Raw genomic sequence first — 12,616 nt, 5'->3', positions numbered from 1 at the left:
GAATAAACAAAGTGAATAAAGAAGAGGATCAAATGCCCTATCTAGAGGACAGGAAAGCCAATCAGGACACTCAATCAGAATGGCAAGATAAAAGATGCCAAGACTATAAAAATAATTTAAGGAGGATATGGGACACTATTAAGGCTCAAAATATTCATCTGATTGGCATAACAGAAGAAAATCAAGATGTTGAACAGCTGTTTAAAGAAATAATGATGGAAAACTTCCCTAACTTGGTGAAGGAAATGGACATAAAACCGCAGGAAACTCAGAGAATTCCAAAAATCAGGGATCCGAAGAGACCCACACCAAGACGCATCATAATTAAATTAAATACAAAGAAAGAATTTTAAAAACAGCAAGAGAAAAACAAATAATTACATATAAGGGAATACCCATAAGACTGGCAGCTGATTTCTCAAAAGAAACTATGCAGGACAGAAGGGTTTGGCAAAAAAAATATTCGACAGGATGAAGACCCAGGATATACAACCAAGAATACTTTATCCAGCAAAGTTATCATTTAGAGTGGAAGAACAGATAAAGAGCTTCCCAGACAAAAATAAGCTAAAGAAATTTATCACCACTAAGCCAGTATTACAGGAAATGTTGGAAGGACTTCTTTAAGAAGAAAAAACATGTATCAAAAACAGGAATAAAGATGGTAAAAACTACATTCCTACCAATAAGTACCTTAAATGGAAAAGAATTAAGTGCTCCAACCCAAAGATAGAATGGCTGAAAGGATGAAAAAACAAGACCCCTACATATGAAAAGGAAGGGGATGGAAAAAAATATTGCTTTGATGGACCTAGAAGGTATTTAAGTCAGACAGAGAAAGATAAACATCATATGATTTCACTTATATGCGGAATCTAAGGAATAAAAAGAACAAATTAATCAAAAACAGATACAAATATAGTGGACAATTTGGTAACGGACAAAGGGGAGAGGGGTTTGGAGGGCTGGGAGAATGGGGCGAAGGATTAAAGAAGTACAAATTAGTAGCTGATGAATGGTTATGGGGATGGGTAGCACGGCATAGGGAATGCAATTAGCATTAATATGTTGGCTAGGTGGAGGGTCAAGGGAGGGTGGGAGCAACTGGGGGGATCATTTTTCCAACTATATAGATGTCTAACCAACGTACTGTATACTTGAACTAATTAAAATTTTTTTTAAAAGAAGAGGAGACACAGAAACGCACAGGGAAGAAGACCATGTGAAGATGGAGGCAGAGACAAGTGATTTGGCCACAAGCCAAGGAGCACCAGGAGCTACCAGAAACTTGAAGAGGCAGGAAGGATCCTCTCCTCAAGCCTCGGGAGGGAGCATGGACCTGAGACACCTTGATTTTGGACTACAGGCCTCCAGAACTAGGAGAGAATAAATTCCTGTTGTTTTAAGTCACCCAGTTTGCAGTCCTTTGTTATGGCGGTCCCAGGAGACTAATACATTCAGGTAAGCCATGTCCATGGTGGAAAACATGAGAAAATGCAGATAAGTGGACAGAAAAGGAAAAAATGGTTTAAAAAATGTACACAGGCAATTCTATCTCCCAGAGACAACCACTGTTAACATTTGTGTCTATCTCATTAGAGTAATATTTCTAAAATGGAACCTCCTAAATGTTTAAAACTCTTCCAAATGCCTTCAAGATCTTTCAAAATCTAAAACTCCTTAACTGGGTCTCCTAGAAAATGGCCTTTTTGTTGTCACTTTTCATTCCACTCTCAGTATACAAGTGCACACCTGCCATTGTTTGTTTTTTAAAAATACAGGCCTGGCCTCTGCCTTCAACCTTGGGTTCTGTGGCCTTGTCGCAGGGCCCCAGTAGAAGCACTCCTCCTCTGGAACTGAAGCCTCTGCGAAGCTGAACTAGTACTGGTGACCCCTGGGGTAGGGGTAAGTGCAGCTGCTCTCATTTCCACCCTTTGATTCCTGGACCTGGGAATCCTGGAGCTGCCATTCCAGTGAGGTAAGACAAACCAGAAAAAAATAAAAATAAAAAGGCAATTACCAATCATGGAAGCAGCCAGCTAGGGGGACTGTAAGGGGAGAAGGGGTATCTGGAAAAGGATCCCACCACCCCCTAGAAGAAGACCAGACTCCAGTAGAAGGGCAGCTCCCAGGGCTGATAATGTAGTGCCCTTGGCTGCCTGTGAAGGTTTTCAATGTCACCTTTTTATCTGGAGGCCTAGCCCCAGCCTGCCCCCACCCACAGGCCTGTAAGCACAGTCCTGGCCAGGCCTCTGTGGCCTCAGTGGCCTGCCCGGGACCAGGCAGCCTCAGCACAGGTGGGGCAGAGTTCCTGGCAAGCAGAGCATTTGCCCCCAAAGACGCCTCGGATAGAGCTCCTGGAGGATGCCTCTGTTCCTGTGCCCAGGAAGGAGCCCAATAAGGGAAGGCCTTCTCCTAAGCAACAGGGACTGTCTCCAGTCTGTGCCTTTGTGAGCATTGTTTCCTTTGCCACACTCAGTGACTTTTGTGCAGCCCTGGCCCAGGTTGGCACTGTCTTCCCAACTCCTTCCTTCTCAGGATGGATGCTCTCTGTAATTTAAGGGCTTTTAAAGCTTTTAAAGCACTATCTTTATTTTCTTAGGATTATTTACTTAGTCTCTGGAGAGGTTAGCAGTTGAAGTTTTGTTTCAGATGAATTATGTCTGCCAAGCTTGGCACTTTTTATTTAAAAATACTGGCAGGGGAGGAGGAGGCTGCTGAAAAGTAAAAGGTCAATCAACCAAAGTCTCATCATTTAAAATATTATAAAATTATAAAATATGAAGCGGCACTCTCCCAAATAGCTGGACCCTTCAGCCCTGCAGATGCCTCTGGAGCTGCAATGGGGAGGATTTCTGTCAATCCGATTTACCATTCTCAGTTCATTTTCCTCTGCAAGAGAAGAGGGGCAGGGTCAGGCAGTGTCCAGAGCAGACATGACGATGACAGGAGGGTATGGGTGGCTGGTTGGGAGGGGCTGCCAGGCCTCCAGGCCAGTGGAGGACCCCACTATCTTCTCCAACCATTCCCAGACCTCCCTCTTACTCATGCATCTATCCCCCATCCCCAGCCAGCTCCCCAGGTACTAATCCCAGGTCTGCTCTGACCTTATTCGAGGAGTATAAGGTGATCCCTGAGATGGCAACGATACCAATGCCCAAGACCACAGCAGCAGGCCACACTGCAGACCCTGTGGCCAGTAATTTCAGAGAAAATTTGGCCGCTGTCTATACAGAAGAAAAATGGGGCAGGGTGACCTCAGTGATTCCAGGCTTACACCACAGGATGATGGGGGTGGGGACGGGGCAGGAAGCAGAACAAATACAGGGACACTAGAGATGAGCTCAACCTCACAGGGACCCTGCCTGGTAGGGTCACCTGGACAAGAGACCTGAGTGTTGAATTCCCCTGAAACCTGAATGTACAGGTGACAGGTGGTGAGGTTGAGTGGCATTTTGTATGTATCAGGAACCCTGGCCCCTCCTGACCCTCCCCTGCCAGACCTGTTCCCAGGAGCCTTCAGGCTCCCTCCTGTTGGCCTTTCTCCAGACTGCTCCTTGGTCACTGCCTTCCCAGGCTCAAGTGTCACCTGCCCCAGGAAGTCTCCCAGGACTGAAGCCTCCAGCTGTGAGCCTCCAGGAGAAGAGTCTCCTGCCAAAAAATGTTAGTTCAAAGGATTATGCGTACAGGGAAGGGACTGCAGACTATGGGGCGGGGACTGAACACAGGGGCTGGACCTGAAGCTGTGTTTACACAGATGGTTTAGAATTACAGAGTCTTCAGCCCCACTTCCTGCGGCCCCCTGGCACTGCCCCTGCTATCTGGGGCTTCACCTATGTTCTTTCTCTACTAGCCATGTGGGAAGCCAACTCACACACTATTTCTCTCCTTCTCTCCCTCATCCCATTGTCCTTACTTGTCTCACAAAACTTACTTTGCCCTCCAAGAAAGTGAAAATGAAACAACCATAATAACGTCAGGAAAATGTCACGTGATTTCAGTGAAACTACTTCTTTTCTAAGAAGTCATTCGTGGGGGCGGGGTCTGAGCAAAGAAACAAACTCTTTAAGTCTATTCCCGAATCTGGGACAGCCAGAGTCTAAGAAAGCCTCGAGGAGAGAGTTTGGCCTCCTTTCCAAGGTGACTAGCAGAAGGCCAGGGTGGGAGAGCTGCTCCATCAAGATACGGGGTTGTAACAGGTTTGTTATCTGGGACAGCAGGCACAGCTGGCTTAGCCTTATATAATGGGGTCCTCAGCCAAGGAGGGCCTAGGTGGAATAGAGAAATGATTCGCATACAGAAATCAGACCTTCCTTCTAGAAGGGCAACAGGAGACAAAGGGTGAGGGCCAGGGTCAGCCAGGACATTCTGGCCTTGAAATGTGTGTCTTTGAATTGGCTGAGGGATGGGGGAATTAGGCAGGAAGTGTCAGTGGGTTGAGGGCCCCAGTTACTCCTTTCTCTGCACCCAGAAATCCTTTGGTGGCCCAATCTCCTCACCCCACTGTCACCTGCCAGAGGACCATCCCCCTTAGGTTCTCCCCAGGCTTGTCCCACAGCAGGTTCTCGGGACCCAAAGATCCTATTAGGAGCAGTGAGTTGGATGAGTAGGTGGGTGGGATGTCAGGATTCTGAGCAGCCAGATGAAATAGCCTGGTGGACAGGGAAGTGGAGGCAGGGGCCTGCTGGTGAGTGTACCCATATGACCCAGGGAGCAGAGGAGAGGGGTCAAGCTTGGGGATGCAAGGTATGGGGGGGGCGCAGCTGGAGGGTGCTGAGGAGGATGGGCAGAAGGAGGGGGCAAAGGGGAGAGGGCTGGGCTGGAGCTCCCTCAGGACAGTTTCCCAAGGTAGGTTAGAGGACAGGAAGACATGAGGGCTGACCCCATGGGAAGTGGTCTCCATCCATGGGCCCAAAGGGACCCTGGGAAGAGTCTAGCCACAGCTATATTCTAAAAGAGGCAAAGACAGGAGCTGGACAGCCACTGGCCGAGCAGGATGAAGTGGGTCAGACTGATCTCCCTCCTCTGAACCGTATCCGTCTTCTGTCATCTTCCCTCCAGGCCAGGCAGAGCAAGGACCCTCTGTGAGGGTCCCTGGTGTTTTCAGGCCTGAGAGCAGCAAGGGGCCCTGTGGGCAAGGAGCTGGGGAAGGTGGCCTCGCAGGGCGAGGGAGCCTGGAGTCAATGGGCCCTCAGCCCAGAGACCTGAGGGAACGGCGAGCTCTTTCTCCAGGCAAATCCTAAGCCGCAGGCAGAGTGGGGTCCTGAGATCTCTACAGACTCCCAGAGAATGGGATCAGGCAACCCTGCAGGTTTCATGGGATTCAACACTCAGGTCTCTTGTCCAGGTGACCCCACCAGGCAGGGTCCCTGTGAGACTGAGACCTGGTCTCAGCCTTTGGAGAGCAGATCCCAGAGGCCCCAGGGGAATTGGAGTTTGAAGGAAGATGATTTGGGATGTTTTCTCCACAGGGTTGAGTTCTGATTCCTTGAGAAGATGGTGGAAAAAACAGCGTCTGTGTTCCTTTTCACCGCGGTAAGTCAAGATCTGTCCCCCTTGCAATTAGCCAGGCCTGACCATGTCTAGTCACCAGCGACTGGGATAAGAACAGGACCCCGGTCATTTCCCCCCATAGACAGGGTACACCCAGCATGGCTAACGGCCTCAGAGGCCTATGAAGGGGGCCCACTGCTTCCCTCAAGCTGAAATCCCAAGACATCGCAAGCTATAGGCCAGGAGTTCTCCGGGGACCCAAGGGACCCCTCAGCCTCCACCCCCTACTGAGGGTCCGAGACCTGGCCAGAGCCATGCTGGAGGACTCAGAGAGACCCCATCCCTCAGAGCCTGGAGGCCCCTCTGCAGCATGGCCGGCTCACTGCGTGAACACTTCCACCGGCCAATCCTGCTCCAGGTGCCTCCACATGTCCATCTGCTTTCTCCTGCCAGCCCAGGGGGTGGAAGGTGCCCATGACCTGTGAAGAGGCAGGGCCTAGAGTAGCCAAGGGACTACCCTGAGGCTGGAGCGGGGCCAGCATCTGCCTTGGGGCCCATTCTTCCCACTAAGCTCATCTCTAGTGTCCCTGTATTTGTTCTGCTTCCTGCCCCGTCCCCATCCCCATCATCCTGTGGTGTAAGCCTGGAATCACTGAGGTCACCCTGCCCCATTTTTCTTCTGTATAGACAGCGGCCAAATTTTCTCTGAAATTACTGGCCACAGGGTCTGCAGTGTGGCCTGCTGCTGTGGTCTTGGGCATTGGTATCGTTGCCATCTCAGGGATCACCTTATACTCCTCGAATAAGGTCAGAGCAGACCTGGGATTAGTACCTGGGGAGGTCTGAGCTGGCCAGGGATGGGGGATAGATGCATGAGTAAGAGGGAGGTCTGGGAATGGTTGGAGAAGATAGTGGGGTCCTCCACTGGCCTGGAGGCCTGGCAGCCCCTCCCAACCAGCCACCCATACCCTCCTGTCATCGTCATGTCTGCTCTGGACACTGCCTGACCCTGTCCCTCTTCTCTTGCAGAGGAAAATGAACAAAGCATGGTAAAATGGATTGATAGAAATCCTCTCCAGTCCCTTTAGCAGACAGGGGAGGCTCCACCTTCCTAGAGAATGTTGTGAAGCAACATGCCACACGGCGTTCACATTTTGTGAACAAAGTCAACTTTTGGGCAAAATAAAAATTAATTGAATACACATTTATTGAGTGCATAATGTGTGCCTAATTCTTCAATAACCAGGCTCTGAATCCTAGGATTCTGGGTCCTTTGAGACCCAGTGCCAGTGCCTTCAGCCTTGGGACCTCCCCACCCAACCATCCCCTGCTTGGCCTGGTCCATCTCTCAGACTCAGAGTGGCTCTTATGGACCCTCCTCCAGGCCTAAAAAGAGAAAACGGTTCTCTTCTGCAACACTTGAAATCACACACCAACACTTCCGACACCAGATGTGTGGCATTTTCCACACCAAGCAATTCTCCAGTTCTCTGTGGACAACAATTTGGTTTCCTCTGATTTAACTCAATTCTAACACTAACAGGAGTTACCACAGACTCCACAGGTTAAGAGCTCAATCCCACAAGACTGCCCTCATTTCAGACACCAATCACAGGTAGTGGGTCCCAGGTTACCCACAAGCTTCTGTCCAACTTGGCTACAGATCAGAGGTTCCCACAACCCCTCCTTGGGTTCAGTAGTTTGCTGGAAGGGCTCACAGAACCCAGGAAAATAGTTCACTTACTAGATCACCAGTTTACTATAAAGAATACTACTCAGAAACAACCAAATGGAAGAGATGCATAGGGCAAGGTATGGGGGAAGGGGCAAGGAGCTTCCATGCCCTTTCCAGGTACGCTCACCAACGGGAATGCGTTCAAGAATTTTTATGGAGGATTTGTCACATGAGCTCTATCAATCATTAACTTAATCTCTAGCCCCTCTCTTCTCCCTGGAGGATAGAGTTGAAAGTTCCAATCGGTTTTTCTGGTGACCAGCCTCCATTCAGGAGCTGGCCCAGCGTCGCCACGTTAGAACAAAAGATACTCCTACCACTTGAGAAATTCCAAGACAATTAAAAACTGTGTCAGCATCTGGGGCCAAAGACAAAGTATTAGAACAAAAGCTGCTCCTAGCACCCCTATCACTCAGAAAATTACAGGAATTTTAGGAGCTCTGTGTTAACAACCACAAGCAGAAACCAAATGTATATTTCTTATTATGTCATAGGACCCCATAGCTCTGGCCTCCTCAGCCTGGAAAAACAGCCACTAGCATAACGACTAGATGGGATCCCTGAGGTTTCCCCTTCCTAGTGCCCTTGTCCTGAAACGGGGAGGTGGGACCTCCAGCATGGTCAAGGCCACCATCACCTTTACATGGTGATCTCTTTTCCAGTTGTCACAGCTTTCATCATTTTCAGTCCAATGACACCTCCCCTCCCCCGCCAACACACTGTCCTCAGGATAAAACCTGCCCTTCCACATGCTGACACAGCTAATCCAGCGGTTTCTAGCTCTCTGCGCCTGCCAGGTGGGGCTCCAGCCTCAGGTTGGTACTCTCCACAGTTCTGTCCCCTCTGCCCAGATGGGCTATAGCGAAAGAGTCAGCCATGTCACTTGGATCCAGAGGAGTGAGAAAATTTCACAGTGGAAAAACAGGGCTGGCTTGGGTCTGCCCTGATTGGAGGCTGAAAGGCTGACTGGAAGTGAATGTGCATTCTATGTGATTGGTTTGGGGAGCCCTTTGGAATTTCTCTGTTGGTCCTGAATTGGAAGCAGGGGCAAAAAAATAGAGAAGCTATGGTTACTGGCGGAGTCCTGACCAACTGGGCCATTGCTGCAGAGGCTGTGGTCTGCTTTCCTGGGACAGTGTTTGCAAGGATTGGGGGCAGCATTCTCTTGTCATATGGTCTAGCTACTTTCCCTTCCCATATTGCCACCCCATCCCAGTCATAACAGCCAATAGCGAACCTAGCATCTAGATGTCCGGAGTCCCTTCCCCTGGCCTGCTGCTGTCCTCCCAGGGGCCAGGTTAGGCCTGAGCATGTAGCAGGGGCTCACAGGGACCAGGGGGGTCTACCAGGGTCCAAAATTCTGGACACAGGGCTTCCAAGTCACCTCTAGGTTCTGGCCCCAACAGCTGTGCTATGTGATATTCTAGAACATTCAACTCTCCCAGCAGCAATCCTGAAAAGGAAGAATTGCATTCAAAGTACAAAGCAAAAATATAAAAACTGCTTAGGATTAGGCCAGGGTCAACTAAGGAAAGGGACATGAAGTGGAGTCTGCAGCCAAAAGGGGACATGGGGCCCTGTGGTGGGTAGGAGAAGAGAGAAGAGATGGAGACCAAGGCTTGGCTGAAGACAAGAGGAGACCTAGGCCTGAGAGACAAGGCTGGGTGTTCCTGGAGGACAAAGACTAAACATCCAGCTGCCTCTGTAGCATATATCTCCTTGAACTTATCTATCACTGTTTGCTGATGATGCTACTTCACAGCTCACATCCCTCAGGGGCCCTAAAGAAGCTGAGGGGCTGGTTCTGCCTAAGCAAAGACTGACTCTGAGCCTGGGGACATCGCTCCAAGATGGGCATACTACCTGAGCACCTGTGAGAATGGTCAACCTGCCCAGGTCCCTTACCTCTCACCCCTCTCCCCACGGCCTCTCAGGCACTGCCCTGCCAGCTCCCCTAATGACCCTCTTTGCTCCACTCCCAGAGGTGAATCCACGACAAATTATCAGTCATGGCAACTCTAGGCCTGCTGGGCACCCAAGGACCACAGAAGAATCTACATAAACATAGCTATGGGACCACAACTATGAGAGCTCTGTGGTGGCACCTGGCCATCCACTGCTCAGGCTGGGCAGAAACAAGCAGGTAGGTGCCTGGCAGCCATAGGGAGGCATTACAGCACCAGTTCAAATTCCAGTTCTGTAACTTACTGTGTGACCTTGGGCAAGTTACTTTACCTCCCTGGGCCTGTCTGTATAGTGAGAATCACAACCCAGCTCTCTCATGGGCTGTTGGGGAAATGTAATGAGATCCTACATCTGCTTTAGTATAGAATAATGAATCAGCAGAGAATAACAAATCAGTACTGCTTGTACCCTTCCCTGACTTCCCTCACAACTTGACCCTCCCAACCTTGTCACCATCACACTACAGAGGCACTATCTCACTGTCCAGGAGAGCAGGGATTTATGTTTATTCCCAAGGCAGGTGTTTCATAAATATTAGGAATGAATGAATCAATGGATGAATCAATGAGGTTAAATTAGCTACCTATTGCTGCCATAACAAATTAGGAAAGACAATACAAATTTATTATCTTGCAGTTCTATGGCTGAGGGGAGGGAGGAATGAGAATGATTGCTTATTTGGTAGAGTTTCTGTTTGGGGTGGTGAAAAAGTTTTGGAAAGAGACATTGGAGATAACTGAACAACATTGTGAATGTAATTAGTGCCACTGAATCATACACTTAAATATAGTTAAAATAGCAAAAAGACTCCCTTTAATTTTGTGTGTGTAGGTCTTAGCAGTTTAATAGATGAAATCATCCTTTTGCCAAAAAAGTAGATCCTATAAACATTTTACACAGAAGAGAAAATTACAAAGTAAACTGTAAAGTAAAAGCACAATCTATCTCATTACCCCCAGTTATAGTCCTCACTTCTTATGGACTGGACCTTGTCCCTCCAGATGTTTTCAGTACAAAGACAATGCAAATAAGTATATTAGTCCCCTGGGGCTGTTGTAAGAAATCACCACAACTGTGTGGTTCAAAACAACAGAATTTTAAATTCTCTCAGTTCTGCAGTCCCAAATCAAGGTGTCTCTCCCCCAGAAGCCTCTATCTAGGGGATGATCTTTCCCTGCTTCTTCCAGCTTTTGGTGGCTCCTGGATTTCCTTAGCTTACATGTTACTCCAATCTCTGCCTCTATCATCATATGGCCTCTTCTCTGTCTCTCTGTGTGTCTGAATCCCCATCTCTCTTTCCTTCCTTATAAAGACAACTGTCATTGGATTGAGGGCCCACCCTCAATCCATGATGATTTCATCTTGAGATCCTTAACTAATTATATCTGCAAAGACCCTGTTTCCAAATAAGATCACATTCACAGCTACTGGGGGTTAGGACTTAAATGTATCTCCTTGAGATACATTTGGAAATGTACACAATTGTACATTTTCTTATACACAAGGGAGATCATACTATAAATGTGTATATTTATCTGACAAAGTATAGAAAAGAAATCTCTTTCTAACCACAAACTAGAATTTTTAAAACTTTTTATTTTGAAATAATTTTAAATTTACAGAAAAGTTGCCTAAAAAATATAGAGATTTCCAATATATTCTTCATCCAGCTTTCCCTGTTACCATCTTATATAACTGTAATAACTCATCATAGAAATGAACATTAATACAATCTCATTAACTACACTCCTAAAATCCCAAACTTGTTCAAATCTCACCAGATTTTTCTAATGTCTTCTTCTGGCTCAGGATCTAATCTAAGATCTCAATTGTATTTATTTGTCATGGCTCCTTAGTCTCCTCCAGTCAGTGACAACCAATTAGAATATTTTTTAGCCATTAGTAATTTAAAATGTATATATGATCCAAATTTTCATCAGTCCTACTTTATTTTAAAAATATGAACCAGAGAATTGGATGATGTGTGGCCTCATCTGCCAGCTTGCACATCAACAATAGTTTGGCTTCAATTTCAAGCTATTAAAAAAAAAGATTCAAGCTATTTTTAACCCAGGGCTGAAACTGAATACTTTAGGAATGAGAACCACCTCATGTGGATATATATGCCTGAAATAAAGGCATATTTGTAACCTGATTCTGACGGCACACCCACTGGAGTGCGCATTCCTTCTTCACCTATGCAAAGGTCACAACTTTTCAACACTTACACCATCTGATTGAAAAATGAGCACACAGTGGAGCCTGAATCCAGTGAGGTCAGGATCAACAGAAAATATATCTCAGTGATCTTTACAAGTATTATTTAAACAATTAGCAATTTTAGTGTGAAAGAGGTTATGAAAATACGCAGAAAATGCATGTCTAGAATCAAGGAACAAAAGATATTTTAGTTTTGCTTTGGGTATTTAAAACAAAATTATGGATATACAATTTATGATGGAGCAATTCTAATACACCTGTCACTTGATCCTTCATTTTCTGTAACTGAGATTTAATTCACATGCTACAAAATTCACTATTTTAGAGTGTACAGTTCTGTGGCTCTTAATATACTTACAAGGTTGTGCAACCATTATCATTATCTAATTCCAGAATATTTTCATCACCCCAAACAGAAATCTTGCACCCATCAACAATCACTCTCCCTTTATCTCCAGACTCCCTGGCCCCTGGCAACCACTAACTTTCTTTCTATCTCTATGGATTTGACTAATCTGGACATTTCAAATAAGAGCACTTAGATAAAACGTGGTCTTTTTGTGTCTAACTTCTTCCATCCAGCATGTTATATGAACTCAGGTTTACTCATGTAGCGTGTATCTGTACTTTGTTCCTTATTAGGGCTGAATAATATTGCATTGTAGAGATAGACCACATTTGTTTATCATTTGGTGGCTATTTGAGTCCTTTTATATTTGTTTCGCTGTTATAAATAATTCCAAAGGCCCTGTGGCTAAATCTCTGTCACCTCAGGATAGGCCGAGTGAAATTGCGATGAAACAACGAAGTCGAACGATAAACAGGAGGTTTGATTATTCGGAAACGGGGGCGGGAGGGGGGGACGGTGAGGAGCAGGCAAACAAAACAAAGTTTTACCCTTGTGCATGCGACCTTTGTGTTTTTCCTGGTGAAGGTGGATTGCATGTCGTAGTCTCACATCTCCCTCCAGCGGAGACTTTGTGACTGAAGTTCTGTTGATGCTCCTGGCAGCCGGGAGGGGGCGCGAGCGGACACAGTGGCGGCCTTGGCTCCTCCCCAATAACCGCGCTCTGAAAGCCGCCAGGAGTGCAGTTCTGTCTCAGTCTGTCCTGCTCGGCAGACCCAGGACGTTTGAGGGCTGCGCACCGGCTCTAAGGTGCCCTCTGTAGTGGTGGAGGGTGGGGAGCGATTGACCGGCAGATG

At 47.1% G+C, this 12,616-nt stretch overlaps 2 long non-coding RNA genes across 2 annotated transcripts; one reads left to right on the top strand and one right to left on the bottom strand.

Moving 5' to 3' along the window:
• Positions 1-2,565: 2,565 nt before the first annotated feature.
• Positions 2,566-3,828, bottom strand: LOC112481583. Its single transcript, XR_003046973.1, has 2 exons — positions 3,108-3,828; positions 2,566-2,892 (listed from the first exon to the last, which is right to left on the bottom strand). It is a non-coding gene; the product is annotated as an uncharacterized LOC112481583 (long non-coding RNA).
• A 205-nt stretch (positions 3,829-4,033) lies between these two features.
• LOC102895755 lies at positions 4,034-6,697 on the top strand. Its single transcript, XR_439209.3, has 4 exons — positions 4,034-4,199; positions 5,472-5,535; positions 6,181-6,300; positions 6,523-6,697. It is a non-coding gene; the product is annotated as an uncharacterized LOC102895755 (long non-coding RNA).
• The last annotated feature ends 5,919 nt before the right edge of the window (positions 6,698-12,616 follow it).

Source organism: Pteropus alecto, unplaced genomic scaffold (genome assembly GCF_000325575.1).
Source record: "Pteropus alecto unplaced genomic scaffold, ASM32557v1 scaffold44, whole genome shotgun sequence".
NCBI classification, from domain to species: domain Eukaryota; kingdom Metazoa; phylum Chordata; class Mammalia; order Chiroptera; family Pteropodidae; genus Pteropus; species Pteropus alecto.
This window is presented reverse-complemented; position numbering and strand designations above follow the sequence as displayed.